The 22,260-nt window shown below is 44.9% G+C and overlaps 1 protein-coding gene across 2 annotated transcripts in view; it reads left to right on the top strand.

Moving 5' to 3' along the window:
- The window catches only part of LOC137335336 (engulfment and cell motility protein 2), a 145,884-nt gene that overhangs the window by 5,796 nt on the left and 117,828 nt on the right, over positions 1-22,260 (top strand). For both annotated transcript variants that reach the window (XM_068000665.1, XM_068000664.1), the window contains exon 2: positions 8,873-8,941. The gene's annotated coding sequence lies outside the window, so the exon portion shown is untranslated. The remainder of the gene's footprint in view (positions 1-8,872; positions 8,942-22,260) is intronic.

Below are 22,260 nucleotides of genomic sequence, written 5' to 3'. Positions count from 1 at the left end.
GGCGAACCCAACTCAGTTTTTCTCAGGCTTTGCTAACTTGCTGTTCTGAGGGAAGGAAAGGAGAAGCTGTGCTCCATAGGGAGCAGGATTCCAAACCTAGCAGTCTGTTCAGAATCGCATCTTTTAACTTTTTTTCAGGATTTCAGTATTCGATGCAGGAAGTCAAAGTGGGGAAAGCAGTAACTGGTGAACTGTCCCTAGACCTCACTAGCATGCTTTGTAAATGTGATGTATTTACACACATGACTTTGTCAAGATGGTGATCTACTTCTACCAGTAAATGAATTAATGACTTGTGTTGGGCAGTGCAGATTCACCAGAATGATGCTGGGGGTTGAAAGGTTAAATTATGAGGACGGGTTGCGAAACCTTGGCTTGTATTCCCTTGAGCATAGAAGATTGAGGGGTGATCTGATCGAGGTGTTTAAATTGATAGAAGGATCCAATAGGGTCAATAAATACAATCTCTTTCCTGGTGGGGAAATCCAGAACTAGAAGGCATAATCTTAAAATTAGAGCTAGGCCATTCAGGAGTGAATTCAGAAAGCACTTCTTTACACAAAGGGTAGTAGAAATCTGGAACACTCTTCCCTCTAAAGATTGTGGATGCTGGGGTTCAGTTGAAGCTTTCAAGACAGAGATTGATCAGATTTTTATTAGGTAAGGGTATCAAGGGATATGGAGTATAGGCAGATAAATGGAGTTGAGGTGCAGATCAGCCCTGATCTAATTGAATAGCAAAACAGGCTCGGGGAGCTGAATGGCCTACTCCTGTTCCTGTGCCCAAGTCACCTTTAATCACTCTAGAGACTCCATTTGGAATGTCAGTTTGTTATTAGAGCTTTGGCATATGCCTATATCCAACCCTGGAGGTGGAACATCCATTGGCCAGTCACAATTTCACTTTTTTTTAAAATGCTTATCATGATCTGTGCTGAGGACTGGAATAATATTTCCACTTGCAGCAGCAAAGATCACTCGGATTGCCAGTTTTCTGGACAAGTCTGTTTGTTCTTTAGCAGGTTGACTAGATATTTCCAAAATGTAAACTAGAAGGAATTTTTTCCCCCCACTTGTGTGTTGTGTGGAGACATTGGAGGAGACTTTCTTGGTCTTCGCCCGGGCGCATTGCAAATGTAAGAATCGGGCCGGTTCAAGTGCCTGACTTTCCTGCCTTTCCTCCACTCATTTAATTGGAGGAATCAGGCGGGTTCCTTTTACAGCCATGTGAAAGAAAGAACTTGCATTTGTACAGCGCCTTTCACAACCTCAAGACATTCCAGAGCGCTTTACAACCAATTCAGTACTCGTGACGCATGGTCACTGTTGTAATGTAGGAAATGTGGCAGCCAATTTGCTCACAGCTAGGTCCCAAAAACAGCAATGAAATTAATGACCAGATCATCTGCTTTAGATTTAGTTTTGAGGGATAAGTATTGGCCAGCACACTAGGGAGAACTCCCCTGCTCTTCTTCGACTAGTGTCATGGGATCTTTTACGTCCGCCTATGAGGGCAGATGGGGCCTCGGCTTAACATTCCTATGAAAGGCGGCACCTCCGACAGTGCAGCACTCCCTCAGTACTGCACTGGAGTGTCAGCCTAGATTATGCACTCAAATCTTTGGAGTGGGGCTTGAACCCACAACCTTCTGACTCGGGCGATAGTGCTACCACTGAACCGCGGCTGACACACAAGATTTCCCAATATTTGCTATGTTTAAGTGCAGCCCCAGGAAAATCTACTCTATTAACTGGTTTTATACCCTGCCCGATTTTAGTCACTGAAGAGTAATATTGGGCTGAGTGTGAAACTGGCATTGCACCCGACCCTGTGGCTTTCCTGCCCGGCTGGTTGCGACAACAACTTACATTTATATAGCGCCTTTAACGTAGAAAAACATCCCAGTGTTCTTCATAGGAGCGTTATCAGACAAAAATTGACACCAAGCCACATAAGGAGATTATGGTCCAGCTCTTTGCTGAAAAAATAACAGCATGTGAACTATGCACGCTGTTATTAATGTGCAAATTGGCCAGCAAGTTGTACCGCTCTGCTGTTAGCTACGCAGCATCTTGCCCTTAACTTCCCCGTGATTTTCATGAAGTTGCTACAATAGCATGTTAATTGCCCACTAAACTCACTACAGAAAGTCAAGTCTAGTAATTAACAGCGTAAGTACCCTTTTTTTATTCGTTCACGGGATGTGGGCGTCGTTGGCAAGGCCGACATTTATTGCCCATCCCTAGCGAGATTTTTACAACTGAGTGGCTTGCTAGGCCATTTCAGAGGGCAATTAAGAATCAACCACATTGCTGTGGGTCTGGAGTCACATATAGGCCAGACCGGGTAAGGACGGCAGGTTTCCTTCCCTAAAGGACATTAGTGAACCAGATGGGTTTTTACGACAATCCGGTAGTTTCATGGCCATCATTACTGATACTAGTATTTTAATTCTAGATTTTTTATTTAATTAATTGAATTTAAATTCGCCAGCTGCCGGGATTTGAACTCGTGACTCTGGATTTTAGTCCAGGCCTCTGGATTACTAGCCCAGTAACATAACCACTACGCTACCGTACCCTATATTTAACAACATGATAATTGTTAGTGACTGCCAGTCAACCTCCCTTGCCCTGAAAGTGAACAGTTACTTGTGGAGTCTCATTCCATCAGGTTGTGAATTGTTGTTGGGACATTTTAAAAATATCAATTTTTAAATTAATTTTTTTTTCTTTTTCCTTTTTTCTCACTTAATTCAATCTTTCCCTCTTTTTATTTCTCTTCTGCACCTGATTTGACATTGAATTCACCCACTCTAATTCACCCTCCTTCTCAGTCCTTCCTCTTTATTTCTCAGTCCTTTCATCTAATTGGTTAAGGAGATACAATGGTGGCCCCGTTGTTCACCAAGGTCCCAGATGTCCCATTGCCCTCATCGTACGGTTATCAGCTCGCACTTCCAGTAACTTTTTGTGCAAAACATTTTTGAGCTGAAGGATGCAGGAACAAGTCTAACTGACTGGGCACGTCGTGAGATGCCCTGTCCCAGCAAATTCTGGGCCATTAGTATAGGTGACCAAAAGCTTGGTCAAAGAGGTAGGCTTTAAGGAGCGTCTTAAAGGAAGAGGGACAGGCGGAGAGGTTTAGGGAGGGAATTCCAGAGCTTAGGGCCTAGCCGGCTGAAGGCATGGCCACGGATAGTGGAGCAAAGGACCTCGAAGATGCGCAAGAGGCCAGAATTGATGGAGCGCAGAGATTTGAGGGTTGTAAGGTTGGAAGAGGTTACAGAGATAAGTTAAATGACCCTCTTTATTTCTATTTGCAAACTATAACCGTGAGTTAATTTGGAAATTTGTTATTTCCAGGCATTGCACACTGGCATTGTGTGTTCCACTGACATGTAGTCACAAAGGAGGCGGGAAAGGGCTAATTTGCCCTAGCTTGGTTCAGATTCCAGTCTGAGCCACATTGAGTGGAGGCTGGGGGGGTGCTGGAATTGGATAGGATGACATACCTCTTGAGTAGGTATGACATACCTCACAAAAGATGATATCACCAGTCTAGAAACTGGTTGCTTGCTCATCTTGTCACCATAGAAACACAACAAGGAGAATCTGAGGGTGTTTGCCAGGGGCACTGGCCATCCTCCAGTGACTCTTCTTCAATGACATTGAATGTCAGCAGGCTATTTGAAGGTGAGGGGATCATAGCTGAGCCTGGACTTGTCACCTGCACTTGTCAATAGGGTTGCTGGATAGCAGCTATGGCCTAATCTTATTTTTAATATTCCCCCTTTTCCACCCCCCCCCCAATAGGCCAAGGGCACTGAGGCCACTTGAAATGCTCCAACTGGCTGAAATCAGCCAATTAATACACAGCCTGTGACATTCTGGTCTGTATGGAGTGGTACTGCACCAGACAGTGCCTATACCTATAGGCCCTTACCTACTAAGCCTTCAGTATTTCTGGCAGGATGTATTTCTGGAGATTTCATTGCATGACTTCCTCTCCAACTGCCCTGCCCCCATGTATCTGCTCTTCTTCCCCCACCCCCACCCCCACCCCCCACCCCCCCCCCCCCACCATTGGTCACCTGACATGTCCATTCTCATGGTGCAACACTTTTCCACTTCAATTGGACTCTTTACCCAATTGGATGATTCTTGACTGTCAGTCAAACAGCCTCTTCTTTCCCATCTCCAACATTTTTATAACTAATATACAAAAGTGTTGAAAGATTTTTTTTTAATGCCCCAATAATTTTTCTCCTGTGTTGCTGCCAGCAGAGTATCCTGAACATTAAACTTTAATTCCTGGAGACTGCAGGACAATTTTGGAGGGCTGGCGATTGTAGGCTCCAGAGAATAAATATTCTTTTCAAAGAATGTAGCCAAGATCAACACTATCATGAGAATATGTACTTAACACCCACTTTCTTAGAAAATATGTTTTTTTTTCAATTCATGATACCAAATTTTAATTAGTACTTATAACATCTATTTATGTTCATAGTGCCCCCCCCCACCCACTGTATTTAAAAAAAGACAAACTGAAAGTGAGTCTCTAGATTTGTGGCTGTAGTGTTTGTAATTCTATATCTGACTGCATCCCCAGATAAAAGTTAATTAAAAATGTTTTTCACATGATGATTTTTGTAAGTGTGGGAGTGCCCTTACTTTCCCCCAGGATATTTCTAATCTTGGCGAGTGAGCGATTTGGAGAGGCTTTATAATATCAAAACATAATCCCGCGTTCTGGTTTATTTAAAGTGCCACTCCTCCTGAAATTATAACTGATTTTTAAGAAGACAGAGTACACAGGGGCTGGATACAATGGGTCAGGCAGTGACCTTTCACCTCTGCAATTAGGGCTCAAATGCAGTCCAGATTAGTGGGGTGAAAGCCTTCTGTGTATGCTGGGGGTGAGAGTTCAACACAAACTGATCATTCATTTCTTAATGTCCTGAGGCCATCTGTGCAAAACCAATCCTGACTTCAGCATAAGCTGGCAGATCTGACTTGGAGAGGCCACGGGATGCCTGGTGTGGGAAATGGAGAAAATGCAGTAGGGATTGGGGCTGTGACTATTGTTGCCAACCCTCCAGGATTGGTCTGGAGTCTGCAGGAACTGGACACTGCTCTGAGCGACCCGGGAGAAAAATCATAGGGACATTAAAAAAACACTCTTTTTTCCATTTTCTTTGAACATTTCTCTTTATTAGTTATAAAAAAGGCTATTTGACTGACAGTCAAGAATCATCCAATTGGGTAATGAAGTGTCTGTTCGCTTTCCAATTGACGTGCGAAGGCGGTGCGCTGTGAGGATGGACGTGTTAGGTGACCAATGGCGGGAGTGTGGGGACAGGTCATGAGATGAAACCTCCAGGAATACATGGTAACCTCAGCTGTGATGCCTTGGTGTAATAGAATAAAGGGAGCTTCACTGTGAATCCAGCCTTGCAATACCTTGACCTGGGGGTGCTTGATGGTGACATAGGTTCCTCAGAAAGAGAAGTGTTGCATTTCCTGCACTGAGATCCTCCAACTTGATGAGGGCAAAATTCCAGGATTTATACTTCAATGAGCCAAATGGCCCTTTCTTATCTCTGACTTCTCCAGTTGCACTTTTTTAAAAATAAAAATGTAATTGTTGCTATGACCAGCCCTGCATATAATTGTATAAAGAGAAGTAGTTCAGATAATCTGACTGTTTCAAATTGATGACACGCAATCACAGGATGTGTCTAAAAAAGAACTTTTTTTCATGGTGCCTTGGGCATGAAGTAATTTTCTCAGAAGAAGCTGCAGTTTTCATATCCCCTGAATGACTCAGGCAGCCAGCCATGAGCAAATTAGTTTTGAGTTGGAGACATTCATCACCACGGGTCAATTGATGGATTTTCTCCCCCCGGCTAAAATGGCTACTCTATACTGTCAGTGTCTTTTCCCAAATCAATGCTGCCACCACCACAACTAATACACCCCAATGGCACAAGTTATCAGGAGATGCAAGTCAATGTAAGTCCAACTTATTATAGGGTCTTCATTGTGTGAAGTAATTTTCAAACTACCTAGCAGTGCCTTGGCTACAATCTCATTTGTGATTGTTGGAGAGAAATGGCCTGGGCCTACCAGCCAAAGTCTGGCAGCCTGTGTGGTCAGAATTTTAATGTCCTTAAAGATTTACTCTTCGTAGTGTCTTTTTTTACAAAAAAAATCGGAAGCGCACTTAAAATTCTCATCCTTGTTTTCAATTCCTTCCATGGCCTTGCCCCTCCCTATCTCTGTAACTTCCTCCAGCCCTGCAACCCTCCGAGATCTCTGCGCTCTTTTAATTCTAGCCTCTTGCACATCCCCGATTTTAATCACTCCACCATTGGACGCCGTGCCTTCAGCTGCTTAGGCACTAAGCTCTGCAATTCCCTCCCTAAACCTCTCCACCTGTGCTAATATCTCCTTTGTGGCTTGGTGTCCAATTTTGATTGATAACTGTCCTGTGAAGCTCCTTGGGATGTTTTACTATGTTAACACCACTATATAAATCCAAGTTGTTGTATATAGAAAGTACTTACAATTTCACTACAAATAGCAAACAGAGCATATCTTTCTCCCACCTTTCTCCTCTTTCCCTGTCTAGTAATTACAATGTAATCTTCGATTACTAGTTAGTATCTGGGCCTGTGTCCACAACAGCTTTAACATACTGAGATTGGTGCATTTCCAAGAGCTTGACTATGTGGAGGGGGGGAAAAATAATTAAAATTCTGATATGGCAGCAGTGAATAGTTTTGCTTGGAACAGAATCCAGATTTAACAACGCAAGTCCAGTGCAGGTGAGCTACAGGTTGCTCTGAGATTTCTCGGGTTGCAGTGGGAAGTCTAGAAGGTTAGTTATCGTCCTTGAAAGAGGCAGAACTGGTTCCTTCCGGGAAGGCATCACTGTCGTACTGTCTGCAACAAAGAGGGCACAGATTTAAGATGATCGGCAAAAGAGCCAGAGGTGATATGAGGAAACATTTTTTACGCAGCAACTTGTAATGATCTGAAATGCACTGCCTGAAAGGGTGGTGGAAGCAGATTCAATAGTAATTTTCAAAAGTGAATTGAATAAGTACTTGAAAGGGGAAAATTTACGTGGCAGTGGAGAAAGAGTAGGGGAATGGGACTAAATGGATAGCTCTTTCAAAGAGCCAGCACAGGCACGATGTGCCGAATGGCCTCCTCCTGTGCTGTACCTACTATGATATCATTAATTTACATCAATGCCCAATTTATAACATCTCAGCATATACTGAGCCCCCCCCCCCCCCACCCCATTACCAAAGATAGCCAACGTTTTGTATCAATCCTAATCATAATTTGGAAGCAGGTGTGACACTGTTAACCATCGAGATGCCATGAGGCATAACCATTTGCATACCAACCTTGATGTCCATTTTTAGTGGCATCTTCCCACTCCCCCCATTTCATTCCCTTGGGAGAGCCCCAGAAGCATTCAGGAAAATGTTGTCCGTATAAACTATAATCTCTCTAAATAATTCTGAGATCATAATGCAGCACGTGTCCTCTAGTGCCCGCAGGTTAGAGGGATTCCAATGGATGCCATTGGTTATATTTACACCAGGATGTGCTGGAGAGGTCACATTATTATTGGCCAATAACTTGCATTATTAATAATAAAGCCAATAATTGTTGAGTCTATGGAAATGGAGCTCCCAGCTTTTCAGAGTCTATTATATTTGGATTTGAAGGGCCAACTGTTCTCCTTTTTGTCTCCACACTCAAAGGCCTGGACCCTTAGCCAGCGGAAAGAAACTGTCATGTTCTCAAAGGGAATTACACTCCCATATAAGTTTTTACATATATATCCGATCTGTGTTAAGTTGGTGGATCTAAATGAACCAAGTGATTCGAAAGGTTAATGTCATTTGATGCCAGGGTGCAGTCCAGACAGAGAGCACCAGATATCGGGAGCATATCTGCTAGACTAGGGAAGCTGGGATTGTTCTCCTTGGAGCAGAGAAATTTAACGGGAGATTTAATAGAGTTGTTCAAAATTATGAAGGGTTTTGATGGAGTAAATAAGGAGAAGCTGTTTCCACTGGCAGGAGAGTCAGTGACCAAAGGGCACAGATTTAAGATAATTGGCAAAAAGAAGACAGTGGGAAGATGAGGGGAATTTTTTTTTAGGTAGTGAGTTATGATCTGGACTGCACTGCCTGAAAGGGTGGTGGAAGCAGATTCCAAAGGGAACTGGATATACTTGAAAAGGAAAAATTTACAGGGCTATGGGGAAAGAGCAGGGGGAGTGGGACTGATGGGGTAGCTCTTTCAAAGAGCTGGCACAGGTACAATGGGCTGAATGGCCTCCTTCAGTGCTGCATGATTCTATGAAGATTTATGCAAAGTAGAATACATGAAACCCCAGCCCAATAGAATTGTGGGTGGGGGGCGGGTGGTGGGTGGGGGGAACAGTGAGGAGCTCATCACAATTTCATAGGTGATGTTTTAAGGTATTTTGATGCAATTGATTTCATTGGGTGCTGTTAAACAGATTCCAAGAATGTGTGCAAACATTTTTTTTTATTAAGATGGTGCTCTTTAAATTGTAAATTAAATGACCCAGATCCTAGCAGGTGTGCTGCTTGCTGACTTCTTTGAGCACTGCCTCACTGAAATGCAGCAGCCTAACCTCGGCCCTCTGCATGCAGAATGGGTATTACAGAAGGATCATATTTCTGTGCCTAAAGATACCAGTCGCTCATTGCTGCAGTGCGAGTGATGATATTGGAATAATTCTGACGCTGCAAAGATTTTTCTCTGTACTCGTTAACATTTATACATAATGCCTGTTTTGTGTTGTCTTCTGTAGAAAGTGAAGAGAACCTTTTTTGGGGCTTGGCTTTTGTTCTGGATGCGGTATCCTTGGCAGCTCGTGAAGGTGAGTTTGACATTTTGTTCTCTCAATGAAACACTGCCCGTATTAGTGATCTACGACAATCTCCTTCAAGGTTGAATCAGTACTGGAGCTCCTTATATCCCTCAGTCTTTCCTTCCTTCCACTACCTTCAGGCTTTTTAAAACCAAAGCTTGGCATCACCTAATCACTCCATCTTGATTCACCACCTTCTTTCTGACTCTTCTCAGCCTAGGTGGAATCCTGCACCGAGGGCCCTGGTCCTTTTTACTTTGAAGGTAATCAGTTTTTTTAAAAAGAACAAAATAATTGTTCCATTAGCACGCACTTACAATCTGGTTTGACCAGACTACAAACAGGATGGCCGTACTGTTTCAAGCATGACGGTGACATAGATCAGTAACCCACAACTCATTATTCACTCATTCATCATTTACCCATTATAGCTGTCATTGTGAGAATCATGGCAAGAATCAGTCAAAGGGATGCACGTTGCCCTGAGATTTTTCAACTGAGACCTTCCCTTTCTGGGGCTGAGAAGAAGACAGCCATCTTGTTTCTTCAGGCCAGAAGAGGCATCTCAAAGGGTCAATATTAGACTGTCCAGTCTTATTTCTATATGACTGACATCAAGGTTAGGAAACCATCCCTCCATCTCTGCGTGATGTTGGCTGACCCATTGTGAGGTTTGGGCTGCCTTTTTCAATGGTATTTCACTTTGTTTTGTTCACTCATACTGCGGCAGTCTCTAAATGACTAAATGCTAAAAGCTGAAACCGACAATCGCAAAGAAAGATCACGTGGACTAGTGAGATTGGTCAATGGAAGCACTAGTAAAGCTGCTGAGATCAGTTAGATTGTTAAAATGTTCATCATAACACGTGAGAGAGCTTTAGGAAGGAAATAAATCACTTCCATGCATAGGGCTTGGCTGTGGCCTACTTGATACCCAAATCCTGGCAGGTGAGTAGCAGGCCGATCCCAGTGCGTACTGACCTCCTCCTGTCAGGTTACTCAGGTTTACCAGTCAAGAGACAAAATTGAGTAGAATGGAAAAAATAAAACACAAGGGCTATAAACCTAGTCCTCCACAAAAATCGGCGCACTGTAGGTTTCAATTTGACTTGAGACTAATGTATAGAGCGTAATCGTACAGAACTACGTGTAGGGTCCTAAATTAAATTTGTTCCTTTAATCATTCACCTCCCGTACACTAACAGCAGCTGGAAATGCCAGGGACTTGTTGTTCCAAGTGCTGTTCTTTCAGCTGGCTGCAGACGGCATTGAAAATAATGAGTTGGTGAGGTTGCCAAGGTAATGGCAGCACGTCTTGATGAGGAGTACTCCTACTGGGCTCACTTAAGCTCTGCGTGTGTATATCTGAATTGCCGCTGTGTGCAGGTTAGATTTCTGTAGCTATATTTCACACTGAAGCATGTTGCAAATGTCGTCATGCATTTGTGGAACATATGACCATAGTTGCAGCACTCGAACAGGCTGTTCAGCCCATCAGACCTGCAGCATCACGGGCAGTATAAAGTTGTTTGCAGTGTGACTTCAGATAATGAAGTAGGACTTTGATTAGCTCAGTGAGCTGTTCATCGCACTTCCTCGCCCAAATTATTGAATTCTTCCTATAGTGGCAAACTATAAATGGAGCACATACATGTCTCTAAATATAACCAGCAACAGTCCACTTAGTGTACAAATTATGCACACTTGTTCAAAAATAACACGTGGCTGTGTACTGGGTGTCCACTGCTCTGTAAATAGTGTGCGTGCATGTGTTTGTTCTCATTCGGGTCAGCTAACTTCAGACAGACTCTTCTTCACCCACCCCCCCTATAGATCAACGACTCACTGCCCCCACTTCCCTGAAGCATCATTCTCGCTCAACATCTGTGAAATATCACTTTAATTTCTGTCCTTTTCAATCATCTCTCGCGCTCTCTCTCCATTCTACGTGTCCCCACAGACAAAGCAATCTGAAAATGTCCAATAAATTTCTTTTTTTAAGTGTTCTCCATAAATTCAATTAATTAAATAAAATCTGGAATTAAAATACTAGTATCAGTAATGGTGGCCATGAAACTACCGGATTGTCATAAAAACTCATCTGGTTCACAAATGTCCTTTAGGGAAGGAAACCTGTCATCCTTACCTGGTCTGGCCTACATGTGACTCCAGACCCACAGCAATGTGGTTGATTCTTAATTGCCCTCTGAAATGGCCTAGCAAGCCACTCAGTTGTAAAATCTCGCTTAAAAAAAAAGTCAAAGAATAAAACCGGTCGGACCACTAGGCACTGGACACAACAATGGCAAACCAAACCCAGTCGACCCTGCAAAGTCCTCCTTACTAACATCTGGGGACTTGTGCCAAAATTGGGAGAGCTGTCTCACAGACTAGTCAAGCAACAGCCTGACATAGCCATACTCTCAGAATTATACGTTTCAGTCAACATCCCAGACTCTTCCATCACCATCCCTGAGTATGTCCTGTCCCACCGGCAGGACAGACCCACCAGAGGTGGCGGTACAGTGATATACAGTCAGGAGGGAGTGACCCTGGGAGTCCTCAACATTGACTCTGGCCCCCAAGAAATCTCATGGCATCAGGTCAAACATGGGCAAGGAAACCGCCCTCCCTCAGTCCTCCTCCATGTTGAACACCACTTGGAGGAAGCACTGAGGGTAGCAAGGGCACAGAATGTACTCTGGGTGGGGGACTTCAATGTAGCACCACTACTGACCGAGCTGGCCGAGTCCTGAAGGACATAGCTGCTAGACTGGGCCTGCGGCAGGTGGTGAGCGAACCAACACGAGGGGAAACATTTACTTGACCTTGTCCTCACCAATCTACCTGTCGCAGATGCATCTGTCCATGACAGTACTGGTAGGAGTGACCACCACACAGTCCTGTCTTCGCAGTGAGGATACCATACAATGTGTTGTGTGTCACTACCACCGTGCTAAATGGGATAGATTTAGAACAGATCTAGCAGCTCAAAACTGGGCATCCATGAGGTGCTGTGGGCCATCAGCAGCATCAGAATTGTATTCCAGTACAATCTGTAACCTCATGGCCTGGCATATTCCTCACTCTACCATCACCAACAAGCTAGGGGATCAACCCTGGTTCAATGAGGAGTGTAGAAGAGCATGCCAGGAGCAGCACCAGGCGTACCTAAAAATGAGGTGCCAACCTGGTGAAGCTACAACTCAGGACTACATGCATGCTAAACAGCGGAAGCAACATGCTATAGACAGAGCTAAGCGATTCCACAACCAACGGATCAGATCAAAGCTCTGCAGTCCTGCCACATCCAGTCGTGAATGGTGGTGGACAATTAAACAACTAACGGGAGGAGGAGGATCTATTAAACATCCCCATCATCAATGATGGTGGAGTCCAGCACGTGAGTGCAAAAGACGAGGCTGAAGCGTTTGCAACCATCTTCAGCCAGAGGTGCTGAGTGGATGATCCATCTCTGCCTCCTCCTGATATCCCCACCATCACAGGAGCCAGTCTTCAGCCAATTCGATTCACTCCACGTGATCTCAAGAAACAGCTGAGTGCACTGAATACAGCAAAGGCTATGGGCCCTGACAACATCCCGGCTGTAGTGCTGAAGACTTGTGCTCCAGAACTAGCTGCGCCTCTAGCTAAGCTGTTCCAGTACAGCTACAACACTGGCATCTACCCGACAATGTGGAAAATTGCCCAGGTATGTCCTGTCCACAAAAAGAAGGACAAATCCAATCCAGCCAATTACCACCCCATCAGTCTACTCTCAATCATCAGCAAAGTGATGGAAGGTGTCATCGACACTGCTATCAAGCGGCACTTACTCACCAATAACCTGCTCACCGATGCTCAGTTTGGGTTCCACCAGGACCACTCGGCTCCAGACCTCATTACAGCCTTGGTCCAAACATAGACAAAAGAGCTGAATTCCAGAGGTGAGGTGAGAGTTACTGCCCTTGACATCAAGGCAGCATTTGACCGAGTGTGGCACCAAGGAGCCCCAGTAAAACTGAAATCAGTGGGAATCGGGGAAAACTCTCCAGTGGCTGGAGTCATACCTAGCAGAAAGGAAGATGGTAGTGGTTGTTGGAGGCCAATCATCTCAGCCCCAGGACATTGCTGCAGGAGTTCCTCAGGGCAGTGTCCTAGGCCCAACCATCTTCAGCTGCTTCATCAATGACCTTCTCTCCATCATAAGGTCAGAAATGGGGATGTTTGCTGATGATTGCAGTGTTCAGTTCCATTCGCAACCCCTCAAATAATGAAGCAATCCGAGCCGGTATGCGGCAAGACCTGGACAACATCCAGGCTTGGGCTGATAAGTGCCAGGCAATGACCATCTCCAACAAGAGAGAGTCTAACCACCCCCCCTTGACATTCAACAACATTACCATCACCGAATCCCCCACCATCAACATCCTGGGGGTCACCATTGACCAGAAACTTAACTGGACCAGCCATATAAATACTGTGGCTACAAGAGCAGTTCAGAGGATGGGTATTCTGCAGCGAGTGACTCACCTCCTGCCTCCCCAAAGTCTTTCCATCATCTACAAGGAACAAGTCAGGAGTGTCATGGAATATTCTCTACTTGCCTGGATGAGTGTAGCTCCAACAACACTCTGAGCTCGACACCATCCAGGACAAAGCAGCCCGCTTGATTGGCACCCCATCCACCACCCTAAACATTCACTCTCTTCACCACTGGCGCACTGTGGCTGCAGTGTGCACCATCCACAGGATGCACTGCAGCAACTCGCCAAGACTTCTTCGACAGCATCTCCCAAACCCGCGACCTCTACCTCCTAGAAGGACAAGGACAGCAGACACATGGGAACACCACCACCTGCACGTTCCCCTCCAAGTCACACACCATCCCGACTTGGAAATATATCATCGCTGGGTCAAAATCCTGGAGCTCCCTTCCTAACAGCACTGTGGGAGAACCTTCACCACACGGACTGCAGCGGTTCAAGATGGCGGCTCACCACCACCTTCTCAAGGGCAATTAGGGATGGGCAATAAATGCCGGCCGCGCCAGCGACGCCCACATCCCATGAACGAATTTTTTTTTTTAAAATGTGATTTATTTTTCTGACCTGGAGCACATTGAGTGGCAATATCTACACCTCCATCTTGGGAGAATGATCACAAATCGTGTCTTCCAACATTAAGTTTTTTTTTAAACCTTTCTTCAAGAAATAAAGAATGAGATTTGCTGCTTTATTAACTTGTCCCCTATCTTCCCCTTCATGACCAAGGCATCTTTTGAACGAAAGTAAGAACTTGCATTTATATTAGCGTCTTTCATGACCTCGACGTCCCAAAGCACCTTTATAGTACGTTTGAAGTGTGGTTGCCATTGTAATCTAGAGAAACCTGGCAGTCGGTTTGCACACAGCAAGGTCCCACAAACAGCAATATGATGATGATCCGATAATTTGTTTTATAGTGATTGTTGGTTTAGGGATAAATATTGGCTAGGATGCTGGGGGAAATCTCCCCTGCTCTTCAAATAGTGCGGTGTGATCTTTTACATCTACCTCAGAGGGTAGAGGGAGCCTCTGATTAACGTCTTGTCCGAAAGACAGCACCTCCGACAATGCAGCACTCACTCAGTACTGCACTGGAGTGTCAGCCTGAATTATGTGCTCAAATCTCTGGAGTGGGACTTGAACCCACAACCTTCTGACTTGGAGGTGAGAATGCCAACCACTGAGCCACGGCTGGCACCTTTGCTAATGAAGGGGCAGGCATTCTGCCAGCTAGCAGATTGTTGGAAGTATGTTTCGTGACCAGCTACCAGTAGGACCCAGAGCAAACCAATGCGACTCCTTCCAATTCTCCCCTTTTTCTTTGCAGAGAGATACTGCAAGCTCTGGCTCGATTGGGAATTGAGCAGAGCAAGAATCGGACTTGTGATTGTCCCCACTCTCTGGATGAGTTCCACCACCCATTTCCTTCCCTCACCCCAACCCCTTTGCTCCTTGCCTTATTTATTGATTAGTCCCTGTCCATCTACATTATACTGCACAATACTGAGAATTCACCCTGCATGAAAAATTGTAATCCAATCCAACCCATTTAACTGGCCACAGAATTAGACAGGTACTGCAGATGGACAGATGAAAGGCCTGTGAATGACGAATGTGTTGAACTAATATTGGGCAAAGGGCCAAGAATATAATTAGCTCATCGTCTCCGCCTTGCATGTTGCTGGGCCTGGCGATTGGTCGTGTTCTGACAGACCCAGACCCAGACCCAGACTCTCGTGACTTCCTGTGAAACTCTGGCCCTGATCCCATCTGTCTCCCTCCCATGCCAGGTTTGGGTTAAACACCTTGCTGATCCATTATAACATCCGTGCTGCTGGCTTGAATTGTTTCCATGGTAACCAAGTGTGACGAAAATAGAACTTTTTTATGCCTTTTTGTTTTCCTGTATGTTTTAAAAGCGCAATCTCAGCATGTAAACACGTGATTGTTGTGATTACTGCAGTATGGTCACCTGACACTATGGTGCTTTCACGAAACACAAACACTGGTGAGATTATCCTGCCAAAGTTAGAAAACTGTTCTCACAAGTGACATTCTTCAGGACCCTCTTGGGTGAGGAGGGAGGGAGGCAAGACTTGTATTCGTATAGCACCTTTCACGACCTCAGGACGTTCCAAAGTGCTTTACAGCCAATTAAGTACTTTTGAAGAGTAGTCACTGTTGTAATGTAGGAAACGCCGCAGCCAATTTGCGCACAGCAATGAGATCTGTTTGTGATGTTAGTTGAAGGATAAATATTGGTCAGGACACCGGGGAGAGCTCCCCTGCTCTTCTTTGAAATAGTGCCATGGGATCCTTTCGGCCCACCTGAGGGCAGACAGGGCCTTGGTTTAATGTCTCATCTGAAAGATGGCACCACTGATAGTGCAGCACTCCCTCACTACTGCACTGGAGTGTTAGCCTAGATTTTTGTGCTCAATTCTCTGGTGTGGGACTTGAACCCACAACCTTCTCATTCGGAGGCGAAGAGCACTCCCCACTGAGCCATGGTTAACTCTACCTCGTAGAGTTTCAAAATAATAGTAATGGAGGCTGTTCCTTTGCTGAGTATAGAACTCGGGGGTGGGGGGGGCATCTGTGGTAAAGAAGCAGCATAGTTTGTTCATGAGTTAGGGAATAAAGGTTCTCTTTGGGAGATGGAACGACGGAAATTAAAATGTTAACGGCTGTGGCGTTCCGCAGACTAACCTGTAACTTCCGATAGTTGTGTTCGGATAGTCTAGGGGAGACGGGGGAAAGACCCCCCCCCCCCCCCCCCCCCCCCCAAAAAAAAGAAAGTACAACTGTTGCAAGCAATTCTCTCTTACTAAGGTGTGACACAACATTTTGTTTCTCTGATCACTTCAAAGATATTGCTTTCGCTTCAAAGAAGGAAATTTTTAAAACTGGAATCCTTTCATGCACAGATGTATTTCCTGGAGTCCCGCCCGAACCTGGCCAGCAGGGTGGAGCGGGAATTCGGTGGCAAGAGGCCACAGCTGGGAACCAGTGGGAATGGTCCCTGGCAGTCAGTTGAGGGGGCTGTGTTGGTGATTGGGGGGAGCCCGGGGCCAGGGAGGCCGAAGGCATCCTCATAAGGCTAGGAGGAGCGCTCCTGCTCCTCCTGTCCCACAAGGAAAATTAAAATGCTTTAAACTTAACCTGCCTGGGCCTCTTCTGGCCCATGATCCAGGTCCCGGCAGGTTTGCCGTGACGGGGAAATGGTCACTGTCCCCCCGCTCAGGACTCCAACTAATATTGCAGGGACCCGATGACATTGACATTGGGTCAGTCCCTGCGGACCTCCCCTGCTCTTTTTTTCTCTTATTTTCTCTCTTTTTTTCCCCCCCCCCCTCCTTTTGCGGGCCTCTGCGCTCGCCTGCTCAATGGAGCAGGTTAACATCAGGACACGACGGAAATGCAGCGGGATCAGTAAGTGACTGCCCTCACTTAGCTGCCTCCCCCCCCACCCTCGCTCTGTTTCTGCCAGGCCGGTGGTGGGGGAGGAGTTAAAATCTGGACTACTGTGTCACCCTCCAAGCTTTGTAAAACGTTTTTTTTGGGTCTCAGAGGAAAAAAACAGTAATACGAGATTAAATGCATCAACTTTGTGCTTTGTGCTGAGACTCGATTATCATTGTGGATTATGTGGGATTGAGCTGGACGGGTGCACCTCATGCGGTCACTGCTCACAATCTGGTCTGCTGGTTTTGCTGCACCGCCAGAAGTCTGTTTTGGTGGTCTTACTCCAGATGAGATTAAGCTGCTGATAATCTGAACGAGGGCAGAACTGCAGTGACAGCAAATGATAAAATCTTGGATCAAAGCAGTTTAAGCAGCCAACGCACGTCCGTGTAGTTCTGGGTGACCGAGCTCTCTGATTTTATTGCCCAGATCCTCCTGTTGTCATTTTTCTGGCTGTCCTGAGAAGGCCATTCTCCTCACAGCGGAGGATGCTGGTTCATAGCTAACCATGAGTTTAGGGACATCCTAAGAGTTTAAAATTGAGAAGGGAAGATGGGCAGTTTTGTGTTTTTTTTCTCACTAAAATGAGGGATATTAATGCTCAATTTTTCACTTTTGTCGCTTGGTGTCAACATGAAGCTTCTAAGTTTGATTGATACCTGTAATAGACCTCCAGGACAGTCATTCCTACTGATGAGGAAATATGTTCAGAAATTGCTATGGCTTCAAGACTGGGCCTAATTTGATTGGACCAGGCTGAAGCACTGAGTGAACAGCGTGGATCGTGAACTGAGTGGGAACGAGAGAATTTGCTGAGAGGGAATTAGGTAGAGGTGGAAGGAAGTGCTAAATTTAAAAGAAAAAAGCGAGGGGGGTGGGGAAACAAAACAGATTAAATTATCTATTTAATTATAATTACTTTTTAGTCAAGAGAAGTGGCGCAGAGCCCCAGATATCAGTACAGAAGCCGGAGTGGAGCGGAGACGTGAGTAGCGGTGCTGAGCTCCAGTGGAGGAGCCCTTTCCCCATTCAATAAGAGCAGAGAGTGACGTCACGGAAATGAGGAGGAATTTCTTCTCCCAGAGGGTCGTGAATCTTTGGAATTCTTTACCCCAAAAAGCTGTAGCGGCTGAGTCATTGAATACATTCACGGCTGAATTAGAGAAGTTTTTGAGCAGCAAGGGAGTCAAAGGAAATGGGGGAAGGGGCGGGAAAGTGGAGTTGAGGTAAAAATCAGATCAGCCATGATCTCATTAAATGGCGGAGCAGACTCGAGGGGCCGAATGGCCTGCTCCTGTCTCTTATGGTCTTATGACAGTAATAAACTTCAAGAGGACATAGACAGGCTGGTGGAATGGGCGGACATATGGCAGATGAAATTTAACGCAGAGAAGTGCGAAGTGATACATTTTGGCAGGAAGAATGAGGAGAGGCAATATAAACTAAATGGTACAATTCTAAAGGGGGTGCAGGAACAGAGAGACCTGGACGTATATGAGCACAGATCTTTGAAGGTGGCAGGACAGGTTGAGAATGCGGTTAAAAAAGCATACAGGATCTTGGGCTTTATAAATAGAGGCATAGAGTACAACAACAAGGAAGTTATGTTGACCCGTTTATAAAACACTGGTTGAACCACAACTGGAGTATTGTCCAATTGTGGGCACCGCACTTTAGGAAGGATGTGAAGGTCTTCACGAGGGTGCAGAAAAGATTTACTAGCATGTTTCCTGGGGTGAGGGACTTTAGTTACCTGGATAGACTGGAGAAGCTGGGGTTGTTCTCCTTAGAGCAGCGAAGGTTAAGTGGAGATTTGATAGTGTTCAAAATCATGAAGGGTTTAGACAAAGTAAATAGAGAAACTGTTCCTGTTGACGGAAGGGTCGAGAGCCAGAGGACATAGATTTAAGGTGATTGACAAAAGAATGAAAAGCGACATGAGGAGAAACTTTTTTAACGTGGCAAGTAGTTATGATCTGGAATGCGCTGCCTGAAGGGGTGGTGGAAGCAGATTCAATTGTGGCTTTCAAAAAGGAATTGGATAAATAGTTGAAGGGAAAATATTTGCATGGCGACAGAGAAAGAGTGGAGGAATGGAACGCACTAGATTGCTCTTATAAGGAGCTGGCATGGGCCAAATGGCGGCCTCCTGTTTTGTAACCATTCTACGATTCTATGACCAATAAGGGTGACACCATTTTGTCCTAGTGTCACCAAACAAGGGTTGGCACAATTGCCCCTTTTTAAGGTGCACTAATATCAGGAACAAACATATGGTCCAGTCAAACTAAAAGATGCCAAAATAAGCAACAAAGTCCCCAAAAAAATAAAAGGAACCTCACTTAAAAGCCAATATTGATGCTACCTAACCATTAAATATTAATTTGATGTACCTTGTCTTCTCCCCTATGTTTTTTCAAACTTGATGGTATTCATAGAATCATAGAAAATTTAAGGCACAGAAGGAGGCCATTTGGCCCATCATGATCCTGCCCTTGTTCTGCTGTATGGGCTTTTTGCTTGAATAGGTCTCCAATTAATAATAAAAATCAGGTAGACTTGGATTGGGTAAAGCTTGATATAGATTCAAAGCAAAGCCCCAGCTATGTGCTTGAATTCCAGCCTAAGTGTCAGCTTTGACTCAGTGGTAGCATTTTTGTGTGCGTTAGAAGGTTGTAGATTCAAGCTCCACTCTAAAGACTTGAGCACATAATCTGCAACAACAACTAGGCTGATACTTCAGCGCAGTACTGAGGGAGTGCTGCACTGTCGGAGGTGCTGTCCTTCGGAAAAGGCATTAACCGAGGCCCCGTCTGCCCCCTCAAGAAAAGATCCTGTGGTATTATTCAAAGAAGAGCAACGTTGATCCTTCAACCAACATTTAAAAAAAAAACCCAGATGATCCGGTCATTTATCTCACTGCTGTTTGTGGGACTTTGCTGTGCACAAATTGGCTGTGTTTTCCTACATTACAACAGTGACTACATGTCATTAGTTGTAAAGTGTTTTGGGACATCATGAAAGGTGCTATATAAATGCAAGTCCTTTCCTTTTAAGTAGATCACCCTTACTGCGTTGGTGGGAATTTGAAGTTAGTTGCTAGATTTGATATTATCAGAGCTTTTTTATTCCTGTGAGGCTGATGCTTTAACATCCTCTCTCCTTCTTCTGCAGAGAAGGATTTCCCCATGTGGTGGTCTGTGTTTCTTAAAACTCTCTCTCTCTCTCTCTCTCTCTCTCTCTCGTGTTTCACAGAGCTTGTGATACATTGTGAGTCAGGACTGATTCAAACCAAGTTAATGGCTGTGATGTACTGTAACTCCAGCAGTGAAGCCCAGATGCCTGAACGTCTGCTAACTGTACTGTTCTTAAATCTTCATTCCTTTTATATAAAAAGAGTCGGGGGGGGGGGTGGTGAGTCAACATTCTGTCTTAAACTATGTTTTCTTAAAAATTCCAAACATTCTTTCAGATGTTCTCTGCTAATTCATTTACTGTAAAGTAAATTTTATAAAACAGTCCTTCAACACAATGGACGTCTAATCAGACAATCTCTTGAACTCTCTCCTGCGATGTGAAATGTTGAACGTGAGTCACTGGTCCCTTGATCTGTGATTTGCAATGTGTGCTTCAAATACCACATTGAGATGTGGTCCTTTTTGATTTCAGCCTTCATACTGGGTCAGTATACAACATCTTCAGACTTGCTCAGCAATCCTTCAATCACTGTACGGTTGGAGTAAATTTTCTGTTATCTTTGCTTTAGTTTTTCTAGAGAGAATGATTCTGTTTCCCTTGAACAAAATCACATCTTGAGGGAACGGTTCGTCCCTAAATGAAAGTACTCTTCAAACTGAGGGGAGCGGGGGCTGTGGGTGGGGGGGTAATCATTTTTCCATTTTTGACCATTCAGTCAGAATGGTGAGTTTTCGGCAGCATATTTATTAATCTGTAACTTCAGTAAACTCCTCTTCAGCTTTGGTCAGGAGTACGTCATGACCATTAGTCTCTTTGTTTGACTCCGTTTGTGTAGGTAAGCAGGCTCTGCTCAAAGTATCAACAATGTAACCATCCTTTTCTTGCTTGTACTTTCACTTTCAGAGTGGACTTCTGTGAAGCCAGCATTTTTGTCAGCCATGGCTCAATTGGTAGCACTCTCACCTCTGAGTCAGAAGGTCATTGATTCTTGCCCCACTCCAGAGACTTGAGCACATAATCTAGGCTGACACTCCAGGGCAGTACTGAGGTGGTGCTGCACTGTCGGAGGTGCCGTCTTTCGGGTGAGACGTTACACCGAGGCCCTGTCTACCCTCTCGGGTGGACGTAAAAAATCCCAAGGCCCTGTTTCGAAGAGGAGTTCTCCCTGATGTCCTGACCAATATTTATCCCTCAGCCAACATCACTTATTTTTTTAAAAAAATAATCTGGTCATTATCTCATTGCTGTTTGTGGGACCTTGCTGTATGCAAATTGGCTGCTGCGTTTCCTACATTACAACAGTGATAACACTACAAAAATGATTCATTGGCTGTAAAACTCTTTGGGATGTCCTGTGGTCATGAAAGGCACTATATAAATGCAAGTCTTTTCTTTCATCCAGCAGTTTTTTTTAGCACTTATGACACCATGTACTGACATGATCTATTTTTAGTAACTTCTTTCCTATCTGCTGGCCTTTTTTGAACTTTTTCATAATGCTTCACATAAAACACGACCCACAATACTGTGACTCAATTGGTTCAAACCAATTTTGGCCGCTTAACCATTTTGTCTTGGTGGCTGTAGCTCCAGGGATTCGAGCAGTACATAAAGATCCCCAGGTGTATGGTTCTACCAAGACTGTTCCCTGTTTCCTGGATGCTGGCCACGCTCCCAGTATCTTGTCCAAGTGGCCACATGTCAACTAGACGCTTGACCATGGGGGCGCTTCGCGGCTGAGCCGGATGCTCGATTCACCTGACGTAAACACTCTCTCTAGTTTTGGGAGTGAGAAGCCTGGTTGAATTCCCTCCACCCACCCCCCAACCGTGAGGTGAATTGCACTGCCCTTGTCTCTACTCTAACTCAGCATAGCCAGTGAGACCTTCCTGATCAGTAACATAAGACTTTACCCCCCACCCCCCAGCAGATTCCAACATGCTGCATTGCTTTTTGTGGCCTTTTTATGAATTGCTTGGAGGTCCCCGTGGGTTACAGAGCTGCAGCTGGTACTGGTGGGAATCCTAGAGTGTGGGGCACATGACCTGTGGAGCACTTTCTCCGAGCTGAATGACAGGTCTCCGGGGGAACTAGTGCCTTTGACTCTTCCTTAGCTCT

Source organism: Heptranchias perlo, chromosome 19 (genome assembly GCF_035084215.1).
Source record: "Heptranchias perlo isolate sHepPer1 chromosome 19, sHepPer1.hap1, whole genome shotgun sequence".
Classification (NCBI taxonomy): domain Eukaryota; kingdom Metazoa; phylum Chordata; class Chondrichthyes; order Hexanchiformes; family Hexanchidae; genus Heptranchias; species Heptranchias perlo.
This window is presented reverse-complemented; position numbering and strand designations above follow the sequence as displayed.